Source organism: Schistocerca serialis, chromosome 1, assembly GCF_023864345.2.
Source record: "Schistocerca serialis cubense isolate TAMUIC-IGC-003099 chromosome 1, iqSchSeri2.2, whole genome shotgun sequence".
In the NCBI taxonomy this organism is placed as follows: domain Eukaryota; kingdom Metazoa; phylum Arthropoda; class Insecta; order Orthoptera; family Acrididae; genus Schistocerca; species Schistocerca serialis.
Window position 1 is genome coordinate 958,715,040 of NC_064638.1, and position 26,688 is coordinate 958,741,727.

A 26,688-nucleotide genomic window follows, 5' to 3' on the forward strand; every position below is an offset into this window, starting at 1 on the left:
ATCCCAGTACAAAATTTAACTACATTACATTTCCTATGAAAAGGTCCTGCAAATTCCTTTTAGGACCAAGAGTGTGCATGTAATGGGCGAAAAAATACGAAAATCTGGCACATGGTTTTTGAAAGCATTGCGGGCTGCATAAAACCTACTGTTAGGAGAAGCAGAATCGCCCTCTGTTGCGAGTATCTAAATAAATTATATATAATGTGTGTACCATTTGTATTTGTATCCACTTTGCTTTATAATCATATGTAGTTGTAACAAAAATAAATAAAATCAGTTACTATTTACAGCACATGTCCGTTGTTTCTCCATGCACATTCACTCTGACACGCCTTAGAGTTTGGTAGTTCTGGGGTCTATAAGTACTTAGAATAAGTACAACATATACAGCTGATACCAAATAAAAAAGCTTGCCTATAAATGAAATGATAATTAAATCAAGACCCTAAGCTGTAGACAGGCATTGATATACATCAACAGGGACGGTTGAAAATGTGTAACCCAACCTGGACTCGAACTCATGATCTCCTACTTACATGGCAGACGCTCTATCCATCTTTCTTTTTTTGCATTTTATTCCTTATTGTTCATTGTGTTTGGTCGTAGCGGACGTCACATGAAATCCGTTGCAGTTCGTTTTTTATCCCTTCATTCAGTTTTTATTTATTACAGAGAGCAGCCAGCTCTTTGACCGAGCACGCTGAGCTACATTGCCGGTCATCAGTCTCAGCCACCGAGGACACAGAGGATAGTGTGACTGCAGGGATTTATCCCTTGCACGCTCCCCGTGAGACCCACATTCCCAACTTAATGTCCACACACTACATTCGTAGTGACCCTGCTCATTACACTCATTATTCGCGGCAGACAATCATACAGAGTCCCGTAAGAGCTCGGACAATGCGTGTCCGAAAGAACAGATACCATCTTCATATATAGTTAAAGCCACCCGGCCACTGACCTCCTCCTTCTGTGCTGGATGCACACGCATTGCCCGAACTCTTACGGGACTCGGTATGATTGCCGCGAATAATGAGTGTAATGGGCAGAGGCACTACGAATGTAGTGTGTGGACACTAAGTTGGGAACGTGGGTCTCACAGGGAGCGTGCAAAGGATTAATCCCTGCAGTCTCACTATCCTCTGTGCCCACCGTGGCTCAGATGTATAGAGCGTATGCCATATAAGCGGGAGATCCAGGGTTAGAGTCCCGGTCGGGGCACACTATTCTACTGTCAGCGTTGATGTATATCAACATCTGTCGACAGCTTAGGGTCTTGATTTAATTATCATTTCATTCTAAGAGATCCGCATGGTCACCATGTCCAAAAGAACAGATACCATCTTCATATGTCTTCTATAAATGTCTCTCAGCTGTAGCTAGTTACCTACACAAATTTTTTATTTTTTAAATGTGTTATGGGCTGCTTGCCTTTTAGCAGTGAGTATTCAGATATTTTTTAGGAGCGCCAACACGCTTTATATTTATCACATATTCACAATCCCTTTGAATCATAATCACGGGCAGTTGTAATATAAATAAACGAAATCAGTACTATTTACAGCTTGTACACCCTCTTTCTCGATGCGCGTTCACTCTGACACCTTAGACAAGCCGTCGTGTCATGCAGTTCTAGTGTCTATATTTTCGAGTGTTAGCCACAGGCTATAAAGGCAACATTTCCTTATAATGAGTATTCTGAGAGACGAGAAACGTATTTTCCAAGGACCCAGTGCCTGATCACGAGGCAATAAGTGTCGTGCAATTGAATTTATCTCATATTGCTGGAATGACTTTCTCGCAATAAATCAGCATCAACTTCCAGATTTAGCAGGTATCAGCATAAGACCAGTTAGCGACAAATATTAAAACAGTTTTAACGACGGTTTGCTTGTAATGAGAACCAACCATTTTCCCGTCGACAGGAAGCATCGCATTTAACACCACTTTAACAATTTTTGTTTGGGCTTGACTCTACCTACCACGAAAACGAAACTGCATATGTATTTAAAAACACCATAGAAAAAGCACCCCACGACTCGGCCGTTGGACGTCCTGTTTGTTCAGTGTGATCCCTATGCACTATTCCCTATCCCATCCTGCCTGTACTATAGTGAATGGTTACCATCTCCCAGATCACACACCACACCGAAACATCAAATTTGATAGCCGTAGCAAACATAAAAATCCTGCAGCACGTGGGGAAATGACAGACAATTAAGTGTTACACTGTGTAGCACTATACTTGTATGTGGACGTAGTGTAGCCATAGCTACAAGAAAACAGTTCAGTCATCCTGAAGGGACAAGAGCTAGTTCAGAAATTTGTCGACGTTTCCAGAAAATCTTAGCTACTAAGGCTTTCGCCCAAATTAAGGAATCGAATTAACTCTGTTTAACCACAGAGAGTTCACAGTTGTCACGCAACGGATTATAAAAAAAAATTGTCACCCGGTTATTATTCATGATGACACCGAAACAAAAGGTGATGAACTAAATGTTGCCTTGAGAAATTGTTTCACGACGTTTCCTGGTGAGCCATTAAATTCGCACTGTATTGGGAAGATCTGACTTAAAGAACAGGTGAGGCACCGTATTATGTGTACGAGGTGTGGCTATAAAGTAACGGGACTATTGCTATAAAACATTTTATTGCATATATATATATATATATATATATATATATATATATATATATATATATAGTTATTACTCTCAGTATACTCTCTTCCTCTGTACCTACAACGCTCCCTTAATGGAAACGGTGCTGGAAGCCTTTGTCTACGAGCTCCTTGATGACTCATGCCTTTTTTCCTTTCACTCCTTCAACGGACTGAAATCCTGCTCCTTTTAATGCACATTTGAACTAGGTAAATATATAATAGACATGTGCTGGTTCAATAGAATGAGGTGCGTGGTCTAGCGCTGGGATGATGTACTTCGCTAGAAACCTCTTAACAAACAACAAGATATGGCCAGGTGCGTTGTCTGGATGCAGAACCCATTATTTGTTCTTCAACAGTTCGGCTCGTTTTTTTTTTTTTCTAATTTTCTCAAGGAGTTGAGCAAGAACCTGACGGTAGTAATGTTGGTTAACTGTTTCGCCTTCAGGAAGCCAGTGAAGATAAACAATTACATGAATATAGAAAGAAAAATCATCATAGACTCTTGATTTTTTTTTCATGCGAGTTTTTTTCTCTCTCTGTGAAGATTGTCAATTCAAATGCATCGATTGGTTCTTATTTCCTGGATCATAAGTGAAAGGACCAAGATTCGTCACATATTGTCATTCTTTCTTAGAAATTAGGATAATTTTCAGGGGTATTCAAAGTGTCAGTACAAACATTTTTACGATCTTCTTTTCGTTCGACCGTGGTAATTTTCGGCACCGGCTTCGCAAACACTTTACGATGTTTCAGCAATCGATCGAATACTCAGCTGATGGTCAGATAGAATCATTTTACTTATTTTTTCGACATTTTCATCCGGTTTTTTAGCCGGCCGGCGTGGCCGTGCGGTTCTAGGCGCTTCAGTCTGGAACCGCGTGACCGTTACCGTCGCAGGTTCGAATCCTGCCTCGGGCACGGATGTGTGTGATGTCCCTAGGTTAGTTAGGTTTAAGTAGTTCTAAGTTCTAGGGGACTGATGACCACAGATGTTAAGTCCCATAGTGCTCAGAGCCATTTGAACCATCCGGTTTTGGTGTTGAGGGGCCTTCCTGGCAAAGGTCATCTTCAACTTCATCTCGGCCGTCTAGGAAACACTTGAACCACTCAAAAACCCGCATACACGATAAACAGTCTTCGCCATCGCTTCTTTTAGTAAAAGATAATTTTCAATACCAGTTGTTTTCACGTTTCACGTGAAACTTCGCGACAATTCGCTGTTCTGACATTACACTTACTATTTTTCCGAAAAAAAAACAACTCTTAGGCAAACGAAGGCCTCGGCCTCACTGATCTGTCTCCAGACACCGGAGAGGCAATATTCGACTGAGGAGGCTTCACAATTATTGGTCGTTTATCTTCTGTTCATACATCTTAATACATAATCTGTGACAAAATGAGTCCCATTGTATTATAGCCAAACCTCGTAAGTCGCCAGGGATTCTCTTCTAGCAGTAGTTTATCGTTGCTTATAGTAGCTGTGCGATTGGTTGTAAGGGCAGAGACTGTCCGATGCTTGAGAAGTGTTTCCCGTGGGGGATGTCTCCTGTTTTCTCTTGAGACCGAGACTACACAAAGGAATTAAATTGCTTACGAGAATTATAACTCTGGCCGTGCCTTCTTTGTGTAAATGAACTAGTCGATATTGCACTTGGCCCTTGCACTTGTACCGAGCGAGGTGGCGCAGTGGTTAGCACACTGGACTCGCATTCGGGAGGACGACGGTTCAATCTCGCGTCCGGCCATCCTGATTTAGGTTTTCCGTGATTTCCCTAAATCGCTTCAGGCGACTTCCTCCCCATCCTTCCCTAATCCGATGAGATCGATGACGTTGAAGTTTGGTCTCCTTCCCCCACATCAACCAACCAACCTAGCACTTGTAAGTTTCCTTGAACTGCTTAAACAGAACACAACTCTAAAGAAAGGTATCGCAAATAACACTAGAATGCAACACAAAATTTTCCCCTCAAATTACTATCATTTGTCACAAACGCTTTACCAAAAACTAAATCGATCAGCACAACTTCATGCTATACTTTCTCGGTTCATAATAAGAAAAAACAGTTTCGTTGGCAAGTTGTTCCGTGGCATCCTACAGAATTCTTAGAGGCAAACAAGGACATTTGAGTTGTTCCGACGTAGTAGATCTTGAAACAGCGCAAAAAGTTTCTCGGATATTTTTCATTTCTTTCCTCACTGAAGTTGCGGTTCTTTTCTTTCGAGCTGGGTAGTCTGCTCTGTCTAAGCCAGCGGAGAAGACCTACAGGTTCGACGGGCAAGTGGGATCAGGGGTAATGCTTTCACGTACACCGAGAAAACTTGTCCATAACTAACTTTTGTTCACTGAGCGGTGTGGTACACCGGCTTAACACACTGGAATTGTGTAGGAGGTAGTGTGGTTCAAATTCTCTCCTGGGCATGTAAATTTAGGTTTCCGTGGTTTCCGTAAGTCACTTCGATATGATTTCTTTGGATAGGCCAAGGGCGATTTATCGTTTCCGCCTAAATGAACAACTAATCGGCCTCCAGTGATTACGCAGACGACAGAACATTTATCTTCAACGTTTCTTTCTCCTTTTAAAGTTTGTTCCTAAGCCTTTCGTTATCTAGTCTGGCAGATGTTAATGGACGCAGAAATATCGCAGTACGTTTGTTGCTTCTAATGCTACCATGGCTTCGTTATTGTTCTTGACGCAAACGTTATTGCAATTCTCTTTGCTTTCATTGTGCTTCCTAAGGAAAATGTGCTACTCTCTGGCGTCGCTTCGCGGAATGTGTGTGTCACTGTCCAGTTAGTTCTCGAAATCTGCTTTTCCACACATATGACGCGTTCTTGTTAGCATGCTTCTATGGTTCGCAAATGCCATGCCTATCCTCTAACAGGTTAATCATCTAGAAGAAACCTTTCATCGGAATACGTTAATATTTATGCTAACGTGAAAATTTGCTCCCCTTTTGACATATACTGTAACAGTGTGATGGCTGGGTTCCAGTATATTGATCATTGGTTGCTGTTAACTTCATTTGGCTGGAACACTCATTCTTCTATGGCGAACCGTCGGAATTGTAGCTCAAAAACTGCGAGTAAAATAACGAAAAACTTCGCTGGCGAACGCAGATGTCAGTACAATCGCCTAGTTTCAGTCATTAAGTAACAGGCTTGGTTGAATGATACGATATTTCACAAAATAGATTACTTACGAAATGCTCGGATGATCTGTTCTGCAAAACCTTACGATGTTTGTGGGTCCTTCATCATATTGGAATCACAGTATGAAAGAATCGGTTGATATTCTGTTATATAGGACTTAGGGACCAGCATTGGGATGAGTGAAACAAAGAACATGGTAAGGAAGACAGGAATGGTAATAGTGGTGTCTACCGGTGCACATGACTGCTGATGTCATTACATCCATTAATTGCTTGAATCAACACATATGTAGTTTCTATTCATCTCTGAAAGTTTTAGATAGGAGTTTACAACATCTATAAGAGGAGGAGCGCCGTACTACACAAAGAACTTTGGTGGCGGGGTTCGTGATGGTAGTGGTTGTGGCAGTTCTTCGAATACTCGAGTGTATTAACCGAACTGCCGTGGCTTAGAGACGTGCAAGTTTTTAAAACTGGTTTCTATGAATTATGGCATAGTATCAAAGAAATACTGGAAGGTAAAGTGATATCGTGGTTTAAATTTTCGTTGATGTCGAGGTTATTACAGATGGAGGACAAACTCAGATTGGGGGATGGGGAAGGGAATTGGCTACGTTCCTTTCAAAGGAATCACCTCAGGTGTTCGCCTTAAGTGATCTAGAGAAATCTAAATCTGGACGGCTGGACAGGTATTTGGAACATCGGTCCTCAGAATACGAGTCCAGTGTATCACCATTTGGCCACCTTTTCCGACAGAAATGTTAGAGTGTATCTGCTAGCAGATAATTTCGATGAAAGAAGTTCATATCTTGTTGAACTATGGCTCAAAAATTTCACTTATCTGATTTTGCTGAGTACCTCAGGTCGATTCTGAATATTTACGATGGTGCTTCACGCAGAGGGATATTAATTGTGCCCTATCACCAATCGTAAACAGAACAAGGACAATCGAAACATATACTGAAAGAAAAGTTCCCTATGACAATCACGTTCCAGCACTTCCATGCAGATATAGAATATTAAGTTCCCAAAATCTGAGCTTTTAGCATCTTTACAAAATTATACACTTAACCACTTAAAGACGAGATACGAAACTTTATACTTGTACACTGAATCTGGTTCTGTTTAGAGGTACGTAATTGTTCTGGGCTGGAAAATATTTTCTGGGCGTCTGTCTCGCTACTCAGGCAACAAGACGCTGGGATATGTTGCGAACTGATTTTGCAGTCGCTGTGCAGTGGAATCTGCAAGTCTGATAGCCGCCAGTTAGGCTGTCTGCTGTATTTTTGCTTGCAGATGCTACCTGGTTATTTAGCTGAATATTCCGTTTTTAAGTAAATATTAGCTAGCGCCCACACCCCAGGAAACACAGGGGCTCTGCTGTATTGAGAGAAAACACAAGATCCTCCGTTTTGTCTATTGTTGAAAACAGACATGTAAAAACAGAACGCACAAGTTCGTATTTTAGACGAAAAAAAGACACAGCAGCTAAACAGCGTTTTCAGTAGAGAATTCTGTGCTATAACTTTTTGGCACAACTGACGAATTTCAGTACCGACCCTTTTTCGACTCTATAATTTTATGTCACGCGCGGAAGCGTGTGATTTCATGGCTCTTCTAAACTCTTCCTTGCAATCGACGGATGTGAAGTTCGAGTAAAATGACTTTGGGATTGAGGCATTCCAGCGACGAGGGTATAATGTTGCCAGCATACCGATCTTCTCTCTTCCTTTTAATCCCACCTAGTAAGGTTCCCACATTCACGAAAAATACTTAAGCCTCGGTCTTGTGAGCCATTTCTTTCACAAATAAGTTACATTACACTAAAATCGGGTCTGTTTTTCTTGTAACTAGATTTACATGATCGATAGACTTTTGGTTGCTCTGAATGGATGTTATCAGATATATCGTAGTTGTTATTGTCTTCAGTGATTTATCACCAAGAGCGTAATCGAATGATAATTGGGCTTTCTGTTTGTTTATGTGAAATAGAATTATTTATGTTGAGGTTCAACTGCCATTTGCTGCACCAGGAGTCGACCATCGGCGAATCTTGCTTCTTTTCGGTACAACTTCCATACATAGAACTGCTTATACGGAATAGCTTCACGGAGTTGCCTTAGTAATCCGTCACATCCTTTGTGTACATAGTGAAGAGAACGGTTCTACAGTGCTCATTTGGTGCGCGTTTGGAGCTACACTTGCACCTAATCGGTTCTCGCCTTTACGGACGACGCGTTGAGTTCTGTCTACTGCGACCCTCTGAATGGAACCTAGAAGTCGAGGAACTTCTTTCACTAAGCGTCAGTGTGGATCCGTCTGGAATACTGCAAGGAACACTGAATCAACTTGGACATTATTATTTACGTTCCCCAGGTCGTCAAATCTTGCACGAAGAGAGACACCATAGTTTCACAAGATCTCTGTTTTCGGAAACCGTATTGATACCCTCATGGAGATCTTCGTTCTCTAAAAAGGCCGGTAATACGCGTGCATAAAAGTGACCCATAATTCTATAATAGAACGGCCAGTGATAATAGGCCTACAACTATGCCACTTATTGAACGAGAATTATCTTTGGTTTGGTGATTCATGATACTGCTGTTTTACATAACATTGCGTAACGTTTCTAGCAGACAAGGAGAGTCGACAGTGGAGTATTATGTGGCGATATCGATTTATCCTAAGTCGTTCTTAGCCGTCCAGTTATCATCTGCCCAACAAGAAGACACGATGAAAAATTACCCACGCTATAAATAACACACTTGGCACTTATTACATGAGTAGCACAAGCAAAATGGCCAAAATGATTTTGTACCTTTGTTACTGTGGTACATATTATACGGCATCGCACATGTTTTGATACAGAACTTGAAAAATATTGGATGCTTTCTCAACGGACTCACGCAACAATTTTTGAATAACTACTGTTAGCTGAATACACGCTTGAGAATCCTTTAGTGTCTCGAAATGTGATGTACAACATACTTCTGCTCTGGAAGACATGAAAATGTTGAACTGATAAAATAAAGTGTACTTGCTACTCTCCGCTAACACGTTATCGGATAACTTAATGCAGAGCGCAACTACCACACAATCTACGCAGACGCTGAGAAATGAATACCAACCATAAAGCACCACTTCGACTGACGATGCCCTATAAAATGAAATTAACCTATTGACTAAAGGTCATAGGACAATTTTCGAAATGAATAGAGATAAAATACCACTTTATTAGTTATTTCTTTAAAAGTACCTGTTTGTCGTGTCCTGTTGCTTAATTGATCTCTGTGCCTTCTGTAACATGATTTACAGAGACATGAGTGACAAGAGCCACAACTGTGAAAAAAGGGAGTAGGAGGAGTGAGCGTAATTTTTCTTTGTGTGCTTGTTTATTTTGTGTATTTTTCCATTTAACATTATTTATGTTACCGGTATCTGAAATACGCAGATTTTATGTTTGTGTGTAAATGTCGTACAAGTACCTGTTTTGTAATTCCAGAGAAATTAATATCAATGCGTAATCAGAGGAACAGAGAAATGGAGACAGTTGAAGGAGAGCAGTTTGATGGACTGATTAGTGATTCGAATCGCGCAAAGGCACAAAAGGTTACAGTAGATCACACTCAAAATTCCTTATTTCTGGATTTCCGGAAGGCTTTTGACACTACCACACAAGCGGCTCGTAGTGAAATGGCGTACTTATGAAATATTGTCTCAGTTATGTGACTGGATCTGTGATTTCCTGTCAGAGAGGTCACAGTTCGTAGTAACTGACGGAAAGTCATCGAGTAAAACAGAAGTGATTTCTGCCGTTCCCCATTGTAGTGTTATAGGCCCTTTGCTGTTCCTTGTCTATATAAACGATTTGGGAGACAATTTGAGCAGCCGTATTCGGTTGTTTGCAGATGACGCTGTCGTTTATCGACTAATAAAATCTTCAGAAGATCAAAACAAACTGCAAAACGATTTAGTAGAAATATCGAAATGGTGCGAAAAGTGGCAGTTGACCTTAAATAACGAAAAGTGTGAGGTCACCCACATGAGTGCTAAAAGGAACTCGATAAACTTCGGTTACACGATAAATCAGTCTTATCTATAAGCCGTAAATTCAACTAAATACCTAGGTATTACAGTTACGAACAACTTAAATTGGAAGGAACACATAGAAAATGTTGTGGGGAAGGCTAACCAAAGACTGCGTTTTTTTGGCAGAACACTTACAAAATGTAACAGAACTAATAAGGAGGCTGCCTACACTACGCTTATCCGTCCTCTTTTATAATACTGCTGCGTGGTGTGGAATCCTTACCAGATAGGACTGACGGGGTACATCGAAAAAGTTCAAAGAAAGGCAGCACGTTTTGTATTATCGTGAAATATGGGAGAGAGTGTCACAGAAATGATACAGGATTTGGGCTGGACATCATTAAAAGAAAGGCGTTTTTCGTTGCGACGGAATCTTCTCACAATATTCCAATCACCACCTTTCTCCTCCGAATGCGAAAATATTTTGTTGACACCGACTTACATATGGAGGAACGATCACCAAAATAAAATAAGGGAAATCAGAGCTCGTATGGAAAGATATAGGTGTTCATTCTTTCCGCGCGCTGTACGAGATTGGAATAATAGAGAATTGTGAAGGTGGTTCGATGAACCCTCTGCCAGGCACTTAAATGTGATTTGCAGAGTATCCCTGTAGATGTAGATGAAATACATGTCACGCGCATATTCCTTTTAGCGTGGAGGAACCCTTCATTGGCTCGATAGTGAAACGAGTGACTTAATCGGAGAAGGGAACAGATCACCAGCATCAGAAAGAACATTCGTCCTTGCAGCTCAGAAGAAGAAGATGTTAATGTGGTATTAGTTAACTGCAGGAGCGTCCACTGTGAAGTCTCAAAATTAATCTTACTAGTGGCAGTACTGTCCCCATACTATTAGAAATACAACCCTGACTGAAACCAGTAGTGAATAGCAGGGAAATATTAAATTCCGATTAGACTGTATAAGGATAGACTGAATTCCAGTAGTGGCTGCTTATGTAGTGCCGCAAAGAACTCAAGAATATTTAGTGGGGTTAGTACAGATTTCGAATGCAAAGTAATCTGGATGAAGGAAGAGGCTAAGGTGGGTTGAACATGGTGAAAGTATTCTTTATCGGCCACCTGCCTCAGATGGTAGAACATTTCAAAGAAAACTTGGGGAATATCGCGAGAAAATTTTCTGTTCGCGGCTTTTAACAGGGGAGGAATTTCAGCTACCCGGCTATGGAATGGGAAAGCCATGCTCCTAAAAAGAGTACCAAAAAAGTGGAATTGTGTGACATTATTCAGAACGTCTTTTATAAAAATTACCTTGTGCAATGTCTTAGAGAACTGATTCAAGAGAGTAATGTCTAGGTATCCTGGTAACAAACAGACCGAAACCTTTGGATTTAGTTACCGTACAGGAGAAAATCAGTGACCATTGGCTTTGTAAGTATAAATATGAATGTTACGCTTAGCAAGTATGGAAATAAACAAGTGGCATATTACCACTAGCTTCCTCGGTACTTAGCTGGTGAGTATTTGTAGATAAAATTCGGAAGCACTGTACGGTAGACTTTAGACGTATGTGTTGATAAAGACTGCGAGGGACCTCGTACCATGGATCAATAGCCGTATTATAAAGTTACTACGAAAGGAATGAGAGTTTTATCATAGATATAAACGAAATAAAATTCTTGTTGGGAAACAAAAGCCAAAACAACAGTACGGGTGCCATGCAAGAAGCCTTCGGTTAGTATGAAAGTAAAATTTTGCAGTATGAGCTGGCGAAAATCGTTAAAAGTTTTGGTCTTACTTAAAGACAATAAACAGATAAAAAGCCATATACTGTTTCGCAATTCCTTTTACAGTCTTCTAAGTGTTATAGAGGGGATTTTTTGGATAAAGATTCGATCAGGAACCCATGTCCGGAAATGTATAATATTGAAGATCGGATCTCTTTCAGATCTGTACGCACGCAAACGGAGTCCCTGTTGTAATTACGACATCACGTACCATTTTAGTCCCACTACTACAGTGGCTGTGAGCAACTGGTATGTTGACAAGTAGCAGGGTTGATCGTGGTGCTCCACGGACATGCCGTTCTCTCCACATGAGGAGGGCGTCCTTCGTCTCGCAGAAGAGAAACCGACGATGAGTAATCGAGACATTGCCCAAGCCACTGGCTTCTGTGGAGCACACGGCTCAGAACTCATTGTTCTGGCTCTGAGCACTATGGGACTTAGTTTCTGAGGTCATCAGTCCCCTAGAACCTAGAACTACTTAGACATAATTAACCTAAGGACATCACACACATCCATGCCCGAGGCAGGATTCGAACCTGCGACCATAGCGGTCGCTCGGTTCCAGACTGAAGCGCCTAGAACCGCTCGGCCACTGCGGCCGGGAACTGATTGCTTCCGCTTTGTAATTACCGCGGAGGGGAAGAGTTGTAATTGATCAGATCTTCATATTAATTTTGCATTCAAACGGTACGTTACTGGACATAGGTTCTTCGTCAAAATTTTCTTTGTTAAGTCTCGTCTACAACCTCTATAAGCCAATAGTAAGAATTCCGAAACACTCTGTACACAGTCACTCTTTGAATATAATAGATCGTTTTAATGAATTCAGTCTACCAAAATTGGCAAGATCGTAATACAGGTCATTCTTTCACCCAGGCATTTTTCCGTGCGGGTTTTAGGAAAGCCACAGCAGACATAAACCTGGGTAGCCGGTCAGGGATTTAAATCAGCGTCTTCCTCTCTCGAAGACGCATCAAAGGAAAAGCAAATGTACCTGATCAGATACCAGTACGATTTTTTATCGATATTTTTAACAGCGGTTTATCACAGGTCGCTGAAGAAACCAAGTGTTCCAAGTGATTGGAAAAGGCACAGATCATTCTTGTTTTTTAAGAGGTTCGTCTTGACAGACATCAATAATAGGCTTATATAAGTGACAGAGATACGTAGTGCCAAAATTGTGAAGGCCTACATTCGAAGATGTGTTAGGCAATTATTACTTCCTCCAACATACACATGGCGAGATAAATCACACGAATCTGATCCCAAAAAGAAGTTTTCCAAACAATAGTTTTTCCCACGTTAACATTCGCTGTCGTCCGCTACACGCGGAATGGTGGCTTACGGAATGCAGACGAATTGCTTCTGCAAATTTTCACTATATTCATTACATTTCAAACATCGTTGGTTCAGACTATCAATGCAAATGGCGTCTCGTTTGAGATGAAGTTATTGATTTTAATATTTGTAGTACTGAAAAGGTCTCTTACTAGGAAGCATTATATTTAAGAGGGAGTCGTACTGCAGGTATAAGGCTACTTTAATTTTCTCTTGCGAGCAGCTCTCCTCTTCGTAGAGAGGAAATTACGTTCTGCGCTGAGGTTTCAGCCAGCCTCGTTCGGGAGTGGAGTTCAGCTATCAGAAGCAAACTCTCCTGTTTGTTTATTCCTTCGCAAAGTAGCGTTGAGTGTTCCGAGTTACAGACAACAGCGAGGAATGATGTTACATCGGGATCACTACCGGTGGCAAAACAGCGCCACTCTCTGCGTTACCCGACACTGAGAACTGGCTAATTAAAGTATTTCCAGCCCTCTACAGTTTCTTCGTAGCAAAAGCAATTTGTTACGGTAGAACGTCTGTCGGCTACAGTTTATGGAACTTTAAACATGTCTAAAACAGTACTGCTTACATTGGTAATTAATTAAAAAATACTGGTCTAGACAACAAAGACTTCATCCTAGAGATCTTTTCGAGTATTCTGTGCCTGTGTCCATTAGTGTTTGCTTCCTCATTTTTCGAATGAAAGTTGTGGAAACTGCAACAGAATTTTCGTGGAATACGTATAATTATAACAATAATTTCCGTCCCGGATATATTGCTTGTCTTTCCGTTCAAGAAGATCGCATATTTAACATACAGAACGAAACCACACTGTTGTGATGAACTTCATTTGAAATACTATATATCTCCATGACCATTCCGCAGTTCACACGTTGTGCCAGCCAGAGTGTTCATCGAACTACCTTCATACTATTTATCATTCCACTCTCGAACAGCAAGCAGGGGTGAAACCAACACTGAAATCTCGCCGTGCGACATTTGAGTTCTCTTATTTTATTTCGATGATTATTTCTCCCTATGCAGGTTGATGACAATAAAATATTTTTGCATTCAGAGGAGAATGTTGGTGACTGAAATTTCGTGAAAAGATCTCGCCGCAACTGAAAAAACCTTTGCTTTAAAGATTGCCACCCCCAACTGGCTTATCATATCTGTGACACTCTCTCCCCTATTTCGCGATAACATAAAACGAGCTACAATTCTTTGGACTTTCGCAATTTCCTCCGTCAGTTCTACGTGGTAAGGACCCCACACGTCACACCCCACACTGCACACCAATACTATAGCACAGGATGGACAGGCGTAGTGTAGGCAGACTCCTTAGTGGACCTATTGCATCTTCTAAGCGTGCTGCCAATGAAACGCATTCTTTCGTCGCCTTCTACCACAAAATTTTCTACGCGATCATTCCAGTTTAAGTTCCGCAAATGTTTAGTTGAATGCAGTCTTTAGATAGTGTGACTTATCGTTAACCGAAATTTAACGGATTCCTTTTAGTACTCGTATGGATGACCTCACACTTTTTGTTGTTTAGCCAATTTCTACAAAGCTATCTTATCTAAATCATTCTGCAATTGCTTTTGATCTTCTGACGACTCTGCAAGACGGTAAGTGACAGCATCATTTGCAAACAATGTAAGACACCTGCTCAGATTGTCTCCTAAGTCGTTTACATGTGTTAGGATCCGGAGAGGACCTACAATACTTCCTTTGGGAACGCCAGATGGCACATCGTTCTGTGATTTTCGATCAATTACTACGAATTTCCTGATATTACTGCAATCGGCGGTGTATCATTAGTTCAAATGGCTCTAAGCACTATGGGACTTAACATCTGAGGTCATCAGTCCCCTAGACTTAGAACTACTTAAACCTAACTAACATAAGGACATCACACACAAATCCATGCCTAAGGCAGGATTCGAATCTGCGACCGTAGCCACAGCGGCCGGTGTTGTACAATTACTGTTTCCGCCTTGCAGTAAGGAATCTAAGAGTCAGAAAGCAAAATTAATGGCAACACCTAGATTTTCCCATTTATTCACAGTAACAACGTTTTTATTGTTGTTCTTATAGTCAAATGTAGAAGTATTTTCTGCTTTCGCCTTTTATTTTTAATAATTCTACTTTCATTCAGTTTTATCTCACGAAATACACTAAGCCGCTAAGAGGAGTACTTTGAGTAACCTTGCCTGCAGCTGTTCAGGAATAACGGTGAATGAAATTATTACCTGTGATTTTGCTTTTCGGCAATATGACGACTGTGTTCTGTTTCATCTTTGTCTCTTTTTTTTTACTCCGACCATTTACAATACAGACCGTGGCTGACATCATTGTATTGGAACCAACATCACGATTAACTGATCAGTGGTGGCATCTACTTGCAGACGACTTCTCGGATGCCATATATTCTTACATACGTGCTTCGCAAGCCGTGGTACGGTGCATGGCAGATAGTACGGTTTACCACATGAGTTATTCCCTTTCCTGTTCCACTCGCAAATGTAATGAGGGAAAAGTATCTTTATCTTCGTAGCATCATTCTGAGCGGTGTTTCGTTACATCGAAAGATATGTGAAAGGAAGTAATATTTCGTTCCACACGTAAATTTGTTTCAAGAATACGAAAAAAATGTGCGAACAGTTTTTGAAAGTTAGAATTTATATTGGTGCCCAGATTTAAAGCTCGATGAGCGACGAAGATTTTGAGACAGTAGAGTATCAATACATAAGTCTAATTCACTACAAGAGTTTTCAGTTTAACTATTGTTTTCGGATACAGGGTGTACGACAAGATGGTTTACACTTTTTCAACTTTAATAACTAACAAAAGTAACAAAAACTATGTTTTTTTTAAGTTTCGTAGATTGTCACGATATTACTGATGTTTTACTGTTAATTTTCCAAAGTCATCCATCGACAGAAATGCAGCGCCTTCAAGCTGCGGAACAGATCGACACTCATGTGTTGTGCTTGCCACTGGAATGGATTCACAGGTAGTCATAATAGCCTCATCATGTCATCAAGCGCGCGTGGCTTTGTGGCGTAGACGGTATCCAACGTTCCCCACAAAAAGTAGTCTAAACGCACTAGATCATGAGTTGTGTGTGGCAACACAACACTTCGTCGTCGAGCTGTCTGCCTCCCAAAAAGTGTTTTATACAGGAATTGCCGCATGTCGCGATGGCAGTGCACGGTGCACCGTCTCGATGAAAAGAAAGTCTTCATATCGATACAGTTGGTGAACAGCTGGTACAACACTTTCATGGAACATGGTAAGGTATTTTACACGTATCACTATTACTTCAAAAAAAGAATGGCCCTACAAGTCCTCCGGCAGACATACCACATTATACTCTTAACCCAGAAAGATTAACAGCTCGTTCTTTCGTAACATGGGGATGATCTCTTGCCCAGTACATACAATTACGGCAACTGATGATTCCATTCGGCCTAACCGTCGCCTCATCAGACCAAACAATGACATCAGTGAACTGTTCTTTATTGCAAATCTGTTCACAAAATTCGAAGGCACCTATCCGGATTGTCCTCATTCATCGCGTGAAGCTACCTGGGCATGTACGGGTTCTACTTTGCTTGTTTTAAAATGCGGTAAAAGCTTATTTTAGCTTACGCCTGATCCACCCGCAACTCATCGTACGGACTTCTTTGGGGATCGTGTGAAAACGCGCACCACTGCGTCCACCGCTCTTTCGCCTGCAACTGATTTCTACCTGCCACACTTCCTTCAAATTACGCACACGTCCTTCGTTCTCAAATTTGACGCATAATTTCGTTATTGTCATACGTGACGGTGGTACAGTACTGAACTCTGCCTGCCATGGTCTCTGCACTTCTTTCATGTTTTCATATCCCCAGTAACACCTCAGAATCCAGAGAGCACCATATAATCACAGTTGGATCAGGTTATCATCGACACCTCCTCACTTACTAAAGTTCAAGCAGCATAAAACTAATCTGAAGCCAGTTACTATTTCAAAAATATTAAAAGGTTTTCAAATATCGCTACAAGTAACAAGATTTATTGACCACTAAATTATTTATGTAGAGACATGTTTCGAAGTGATACGCCATCCTCAGGCTACAATGGCACCATAAAAACATAAACATAAATGTTTACAGACATTAAAGTTGCTTTATATGACTGCTGTGATTATCATGTGGAGAAAGAGAGGAACAGGGAAGCTCCAGACACAGTACCCCGAGAATTTGATGTTACATTAAAATAGCAACTTCCAAATTCTGAAACGCTTACAGATGCTGTCTGAAAAGGAATTTTGTGGGGGAAATTTCTAAAGTTCTTTAAAAATAAATACGGACGTAAGACAAGGTGATGGCTTATCTCTAATCGTCTTCAGTTTCGAATTAAAAATAGTAAGAAATTGGAATAGAAAATTAAAAGAATATCATGTACCACCAATAAAACTGCGAAGAAACAAACAATGTATTAAGATAAATTGCCTGGCATTTGCAGACAATTTTCCAATACTATCCGAAAATCTAGCAGGTACAGACATTCAAGTCGATTTCTTGGAATAGGCAGTCAGTAGAACAAGTTTAAGAATTACTACAGACAAATAATTAACAAAAAAAGCTTAGAATTTTTTTTACATTCGATCAAATAGAAAAAATCGAAAAGTTAAAAGTGTCTAGGAGAGAGAATTCAAGAAAATGGATTAGAAAAACTTGCCGTAAACGATAAGATATACAAAACAGAAACGTCATATAGAATAACAAAAAATATTTATAATAATAAGTACATATCAAAAAATGCAAAAATACTTTATTAAAACACGGTAATGAAACCAGAATTCTTCTATACCAGTGACAGCCAAGCACTGAATTATAAGTTAGAGAAACTTGAAATATTACAGAGAACAATCATAAGGAAAATCTTAGATGCAATATTAATCAAAACAATCGTGAAATACATGAAAATGTAGGGAAAAATAACAGAAACAACAAGGAAAAGAAATTTGACGTTGGGGTGGGGGGCGTGTATATACAGAACGACAATAGGCTGACAAAATAGTTATTCAAATATCTCTGTGAGAAGATATTAACAAGCTGGATCCCAGAAGTTACAAAATATTTAGAAATACACAACGAATGTGTAGGCAGGAGATGCAGCAGAAAGAATTATGTTCAGAACTAAAGTGCTACAGTTAGAACAATTCAGAGGCAAAAGCAGAAAGAAAATAGGTGTGAAGTGGTCTGAAGAAAGAAAAGAAATACTTGGTGGAAAAAAGATAGAAGATGAAGGAAAAGAAAATAGCAAATGGGTGGGGAGGGTAGGAAATTGGAACTGTCACAATGTCTTTAGTTGCCGAACCGGAAGGAAATAATAATAACATAATAGTAATAATAATAATAATAATAATTATTATTATTATTATTATTATTAGGCTGGGCGTTCAGTACGGTAATAATGCTGCAGCCCTCCCCCCCCCCCCCCCCGCCCCCCTCGTCACCCCGTCACCCGACCACTATCTCTTCTTGACTGGGAGTCTGCTCACGCAGCAGAAAAGCTCCGGACTTCCCTTACTACTTCCTGGCTGCGCATAAACCGAGTAGCACTTCGAGCAAAGACCAATAATCAAGTTTACTGTGAAAAGTAATTACGAACACATCAATCGAATTTCGTGAGTGAATGCACAGTGGAACCTGTTACATAGTGGCAATTACAAAAATTTACATAACGAACCGGAACTTCGCCTAGACCCTTTACGGAACACTGTGAAGGAGGAACTTTGAATGCAGTCTGTTAGAGCGTCTCGAGGAAGCAGATAAAGAAATTACGTACGTTAATGAATAGTGTTATTAGTTTGATCGTAAGAAGCATGCGTAATAGGGCGACACTATAACGCTTGTTAGTAACTTCCACGAGAAATATTTTATATATGAATATTAATGTACACATAACTCAGAAACGTGTTATTTAATTGTAAGAGAATTCAAACTTTGACAAAATTGCATCAAGTTGGAATTACTAAACAAAGAGGGCGCTGAGCTTCCAGCACTGACGGCCTGGCATTAAAACCAGGCGAAGTCGCTGATTAATTCCTTAGTCAGAAGTTATCCCTGCGCATCAAAGCATAATGGTAATATACAAGAGCAGGCTTTCATTTTTTGTGACGATTGTGCGTTTTTCAGAAGAATTTCTGTGGTCCGTTTTTCCATTTATTACGTGAAGAACCACCGGTGATTTCATTAAGGCAGGCAGACTTTTAAGGCAGCTGGTCGCACTTTTCTCCGTAGGCTTGTCTTTCGGACATTATGTCTATTGCCTGCAGTTATTGTTGCTATTACGCAGGCAGGAATGCATAATCGACATGCCTGAGAACTTACGGAGAAAGAGGTGAGTCAGAAAGGAATCAATTCGTCCTGCCAGATTAACGACAGTTGTCTGCTGCCATGGTCAGTCTGGACGTGATTTTTGGGCAGTTTCGGCAAACGACGGTTTGGTAGCCCATTTAACCCCCAGAAATACAATATCGAATCAACGAAATGACGAAAACACGCAGGCCAAACTTGACAGATACCGTTCACTACTGTCCCTTCTGTCTTTTGTTTAGTGATTAAAAGGCCACAGGAGCAGAAAATAAGAATTAAAATGGCTAAATGCAGAAAGGCCGACTACTCATCACATGTGGAACCAAGAAGAGACGTATTTCGCAGCAAATGGTTCAAATGGCTCTAAGCACTATGGGAACATCGGAGGTCATCAGTCTCCTAGACTTAGAACTACTTAAACCTAACCAACCTAAGGACATCACACACATCCATGCCCGAAGCAAGATTCGAACCTGCGACCGTAGCAGCAGCGCGGTTCCGGACTGAAACGCCTAGAACCGCTCGGCCACAGCGGCCGGCTGTTTCGCAGCAGCAAAGATGAAAAAGTTCTTATAGACTTTCAGGTATGCACTTCAGAGCCCATGTTCGCGGGACAATTTTTTGTTTTGGTACATAGTACCACCTCTCAAAATATGGAAAAAAGAGCTTGCAATAGAAGACAATTGTTTCACAGTATCGAAGACGAACAATGTTCATAGCTCTTAGAACCCGTGCTTATTAGAATTTTTTGCCACGAGGGACAGTTCCCGTTATATCCCTGAATATCGATCATTCCTCCTGGGACACCCTCTATAGTACATTAACATTAGTTGGGCTATAACATATGACTCACGAATCGCAAATATATTATAAGCTCTGGCATAAATTATATGCTTGGAACTATTTTTTCTTCGTTTATTTAAGCTCTATCATCTGTTTTACACTGTCATTAAGGTAGACACTGTTTTTCTTGATTTGCGGGAACCGTTGTACCCTAGTCTCTCGATACCGCGCGGAAGAGTGAGAACGTTTGTGACGCAAAGACACGTGTCCACCGAGGAATGAGGGGCACTTGGTGGTCGGCGACTGCGACCGTCAGCTGTAGCAGGCGGATCCTCAGGAGGGCGCCGCCAGATTTACGGGCATTCTTTTACGAGCGGCGCCGGCTTGATCTCGCGTGTTACGGCCCGCTGATGTCGCTGCCTTCCTTCCCGGGGCCAGGGCAGCTCCGCGCAATTAAAGACCGCCGTAAAGCGAATGGCGCCGCTTCAACTTTTATTCCCGTTCTTTGTGCCCTTTGCGGCGGAATAGCTGGCGCCAGCGGGAAATGTTCTGCGCCGCCGCTTAGGCGGTCACGGAGGCGGCACAAGGGCGGCCTCGTAGCCCGAAGCCGCTCGCGAGAGGACACTTGGCTCTAAGCAAACACAGACGACACCACGGTAGCACTTTGCATCACCGCCTCTAGTCTTGATAATGGTCTCATTTCGGCAAAGCAGAATAAATTTAAGTTTCGTCAGTTATGCCAGTCATTGATAATTGGATCCTGCAAAATAACCTAATTACGGGGATGTTAACTGCTAAGTTTAACCTGGTCTTCTAAATGTCTCACACGCTGTTCTTAGTGCGTGTTTCGCCCACCAAGGGACGTAGGCGTGCAGCTCTGTGAATTTCCGAAGAAATTCTGGTCGTATGTAAAGTACACAAGCGGCAAGACGCAGTCAATACCTTCGCTACGCAGTGCCGATGGTACTCTTACCGACGACTGTGCCGCTAAAGCGGAGTTATTGAACGCAGTTTTCCGAAATTCCTTCACCAAGGAAGACGAATGGAATATTCCAGAATTTGAAACACGAACAGTTGCTAGCATGAGTTTCTGAGAAGTAGATACCTTAGAGGTTGCGAAGCAACTCAAATCGCTTGATACGGGCAAGTCTTCAGGTCCAGATTGTATACCGATTAGGTTCCTTTAGCAATCATATACAATCGCTCGCTCACCGATAGATCTGTACCTACAGATTGGAAAATTGCGCAGGTCGCACCAGTGTTTAAGAAAGGTAGTAGGAGTAATCAATCGAACTACAGACCTATATCATTGACGTCGGTTTGCAGTAGGGTTTTGGAGCATATATTGTATTCAAGCATTATGAATCACCTCGAAGGGAACGATCTATTGATACGTAATCAGCATGATTTCAGAAAACATCGTTCTTGTGCAACGCAGCTAGCTCTTTATTCGCACGAAGTAATGGCCGCTATCGACAGGGGATCTCAAGTGGATTCCGTATTTCTAGAATTCCAGAAAGCTTTTGACACCGTTCCTCACGAGCGACTTCTAATCAAGCTGCGGGCCTGTGGGGTATCGTCTCAGTTGTGCGACTGGATTCGTGATATCCTGTCAGGAAGGTCGCAGTTTTCCCCGCGCTCTGTTCGGGAGTGGAATGGTAGAGAGATGGTATGATTGTGGTTCGATGAACCCTCTGCCAAGCACTTAGATGTGAATTGCAGAGTAATCATATAGATGTAGATGTAGATGTACGGCTGTCGTCATCTTGAAGAGGGCATGCTTCGCAGCATAGTCATCGTGAAGATACGGAAGGAAGGTTGACACTCTAGTCATCGAGAATACTGAAATGTAAGTCGTCGCTCATACGAGGTGTGGCCGTTAAGTAACGGGACTACTGCTATAAAACATTTTATTTCAAAAAATACATACTTAGTTATTGTCACTCTTATTAAGCTTCCCTCCTCTGTCCCTACAATGCTCCATACTAATTTTCCATTGATGGAAACATCGGTGGAAGTCTTCTTCTGTTAGCTCCTTGGTGACGCGCACTGCTTTTTCTTTCACTGCTTCAGCGGACGGAAATCTAGTTTCTTTTAATGCTGATTCGACCTTGAGGAATAGAAAAAAGTCACATGGTGCTAGGTGACACAAACATGGTGGGTGGTCTAACATTGGGATGCTATACTTCGCTAGAAAACGAACCGTCCACTATGAGTCGGTACGTTGTCTTGATACAGAACCCATTACTTGTTCTTCCATAAATGGGATCGTTTTTTTTTCTTTTCTTATTTTCTGCTGGAGTTGAGCAATAGCCACAGGATAGTAATGTTGGTTAATAATTTGACCTTCAGGACCCCAACGAGGATGCACAATTCCATAAAAACTAGAAAAAAATTAGCATCGCTTTGAGTCTTGATTGGCTCATTCCAGATTTTTTCTCTCTCGGTAAAGTTGGTTCCTTCCTCTGCATGGAGTGGCGCTTTTTCTCTCGATCATAAGCGAAACACCAAGATCCGTCACATATTGTCACTCTTTCCAAGAAATTAGGATCATTGTCAGTGGTACTCGAAGTGTGGGTACAAACATTTTCACAAGCTTCTTTTTGTCGATCGTGAGAATTTTCGGGACCAGTTTCGCACACATTTTTCTCATGTTAGACTGGTTACGTAAAATTTGCCTTGCTCATTCTATGTCAGTTCCCTCTGTTTCACCAATCGATCGATTAGTCAACCGACGGACAGTTCGAGTTGGATTAAATACTTTTTCCATAATTTCGCCCACTTTCGATAGTGAAGGACGTCTCGGACGTGAGTCATCTTCGACTTTTCCTCGGCCATCTCGGAAACGCTTGAACCCATCAAAAACTCGCGTAGTGATAAACAGTCTTCGCCATCACTTTTTTTTAGTAAAAGATAGGCTTCAGTAGCAGTTTTTCCAAGTTTCATGTGAAACTTCACGACATTTCTTTGCTCTATTGTTACACATCATTTTTCCAGCGAAACAAAATAACGGCTTTTACACAAACTAAGGCCACTTCCACACTGATTTGTCTACAGACATCAGAGAAGCCGCATTAGATTAGATTAGATTAGATTAATACTAGTTCCATGGATCATGAATACGATATTTCGTAATGATGTGGAACGAGTCGAATTTTCCAATACATGACATAATTAGGTTAATTTAACAACATACTTAAGTTAATATAACAACTTTATTTTTTTGTGTTTTTTTGTTTTTCTTTATTTTTAATTTTTATTTTTTTTATTTTTTAATATTTTTGTTTTTTTTTCTTTTTTTCTTAATTTATATCTAAAAATTCCTCTATGGAGTAGAAGGAGTTGTTATTCAAAAATTCTTTTAATTTCTTCTTAAATACTTGTTGGTTATCTGTCAGACTTTTGATACTATTCGGTAAGTGACCAAAGACTTTAGTGCCAGTATAATTCACCCCTTTCTGTGCCAAAGTCAGATTTAATATTGAATAGTGAAGATCGTCCTTTCTCCTAGTATTGTAGTTATGCACACTGCTATTACTTTTGAATTGGGTTTGGTTGTTAATAACAAATTTCATAAGAGAGTATATATACTGAGAAGCTACTGTGAATATCCCTAGATCCTTAAATAAATGTCTGCAGGATGATCTTGGGTGGACTCCAGCTATTATTCTGATTACACGCTTTTGTGCAATAAATAAATATGATGCCATATGAAAGCAATGAGTGAAAATAGGCGTAGTAAGCTAATTTACTAAGATGTTTATCACCAAAATTTGCAATGACCCTTATTGCATAAGTAGCTGAACTCAAACGTTTCAGCAGATCATCAATGTGTTTCTTCCAATTTAATCTCTCATCAATGGACATACCCAAAAATTTGGAATATTCTACCTTAGCTATATGCTTCTGATTAAGGTCTATATTTATTAATGGCGTCATACCATACACTGTACGGAACTGTATGTACTGTGTCTTATCAAAATTCAGTGAGAGTCCGTTGACAAGGAACCACTTAGTAATTTTCTGAAAGACAGTATTGACAATTTCATCAGTTAATTCTTGTTTCTCAGGTGTGATTACTATACTTGTATCATCAGCGAAGAGAACTAACTTTGCCTCTTCATGAATATAGACTGGCAAGTCATTAATATATAATAAGAACAACAAAGGACCTACGACTGACCCTTGTGGAACCCCATTCTTGATAGTTCCCCAGTTTGAGGAATGTGCTGATCTTTGCATGTTACGAGAACTACTTATTTCAACTTTCTGCACTCTTCCAGTTAGGTACGAATTAAACCATTTGTGCACTGTCCCACTCATGCCACAATACTTGAGCTTGTCTAGCAGAATTTCATGATTTACACAATCAAAAGCCTTTGAGAGATCACAAAAAATCCCAATGGGTGGTGTTCGGTTATTCAGATCATTCAAAATTTGACTGGTGAAAGCATATATGGCATTTTCTGTTGAAAAACCTTTCTGGAAACCAAACTGACATTTTGTTAGTACTTCATTTTTACAGATATGTGAAGCTACTCTTGAATACATTACTTTCTCAAAAATTTTGGATAAAGCTGTTAGAAGGGAGATTGGACGGTAATTGTTGACATCAGATCTATCCCCCTTTTTATGCAAAGGTATAACAATAGCATATTTCAGTCTATCAGGGAAAATGCCCTGTTCCAGAGAGCTATTACACAGGTGGCTGAGAATCTTACTTATCTGTTGAGAACAAGCTTTTAGTATTTTCCTGGAAATGCCATCAATTCCATGTGAGTTTTTGCTTTTAAGCAAGTTTATTATTTTCCTAATTTCAGAGGGAGAAGTGGGTGAGATTTCAATTGTATCAAATTGCATAGGTATGGCCTCTTCCATTAACAGCCTAGCATCTTCTAATGAACACCTGGATCCTACTATATCCACAACATTTAGAAAATGATTATTAAAAATATTTTCAACTTCTGACTTTTTGTTCATAAAGTTTTCATTCAATTTGATGGTAATACTGTCTTCCTCTGCTCTTGGTTGACCTGTTTCTCTTTTAATAATATTCCAAATTGTTTTAATTTTATTATCAGAGTTGCTGATTTCAGACATGATACACATACTCCTGGATTTTTTAATAACTTTTCTTAATATAACACAGTAGTTTTTATAATTTTTGATAGTTTCCGGGTCACTACTCTTTCTTGCTGTCAGATACATTTCCCTTTTCCGGTTACAAGATATTTTTATACCCTTAGTAAGCCATGGTTTGTTACAAGGTTTCTTACGAGTATATTTAACTATTTTCTTGGGGAAGCAGTTTTCAAATGCATTTACAAAAATGTCATGAAATAAATTATATTTTAAATTGGCATCAGGTTCATGGTACACCTCATCCCAGTCTATCTGCTGTAGGCTTTCCCTGAAATTTGCAATTGTTAAATCGTTGACTGACTGACTGTTTAGTATTGCTGAATGGAGCTATGTCATATATTGTAACTAGCTGTGCACCGTGATCAGAAAGACCATTCTCAACAGGTTGAGCATTTATCTGGTTAAACTTACCTTGGTCTATAAAGAAGTTATCTATCAGTGAGCTGCTATCCTTTACCACCCGAGTAGGAAAATCAATAACGGGTGTCAAATTGAAAGAACCGAGTAATACTTCAAGGTCATTTTTCCTATTACCCTCTTTCAGAGAATCTACATTGAAATCCCCACAAATAATAATTTGCTTCCCCCTGTCTGACAGATAGCACAACAAGGAGTCCAAATTTTTCAGAAATAGATGAAAATTTCCTGATGGGGACCTATATACAGTTACAATTATAAATGTGCCTTTATTTAATTTAAGCTCACAGGCACATGCTTCTATATGTTTCTCTACACAAAACTTTTTTGTTTCTATACTTTTTGCACAATGATAACTTTTGACATATATGGCAACTCCTCATTTCTCCATATTTTCTCTCATTACATGTGCAGAGAGCTTATAACCACTTACATTTACCTTATCCATATCAGTAACAATGTGATGCTCAGACAGGCATAGTATATCTATTTCATTCTCAGCTTCTAAATCTTCTAAACAAACCAGAAGCTCATCTACTTTATTCTTTAAACTCCCAATATTTTGATGAAATATACTTACATTATTTTTAATTATACTTTTATGAGAACCTTTCCTTATTCTAACATTTGCAGTACTCTCCTGTCTGAGTTTCTCATTGTGCTTAGGCCTAGTTCCTATACCAGTGGTCACATGGTGTTCAGAGAGGCAGATTATGTCAATTGGGTTGGGTGACTTTAGTTCATCAATGCAATTACCTAGGACTGAGATACAACTTGGTGGAGATAAAATTTCTGGTGATTGGTGAAAATTTATAATTGATAGCTGTGATTGGTGATCCAATGTGCTAGAATTGTGCTGTTTAATTTCTTTCCTAAACTGAAGATTTGTTTCAATCCTGACCTCTCGTAGAACTTGACATCTTTCTGTCTTACCTATCCTAAAAAAGGTGCTGCTCCAACACCTGTAACCACTGGTATTTTACCATTCATGGCAGTGC

The 26,688-nt window shown here is 40.2% G+C and overlaps 1 protein-coding gene across 1 annotated transcript in view; it reads left to right on the plus strand.

Annotated features, from left to right (window-relative positions):
• The window catches only part of LOC126452148 (uncharacterized), a 701,717-nt gene that overhangs the window by 558,382 nt on the left and 116,647 nt on the right, over positions 1–26,688 (plus strand). The gene's annotated exons all lie outside the window — the stretch shown is intronic.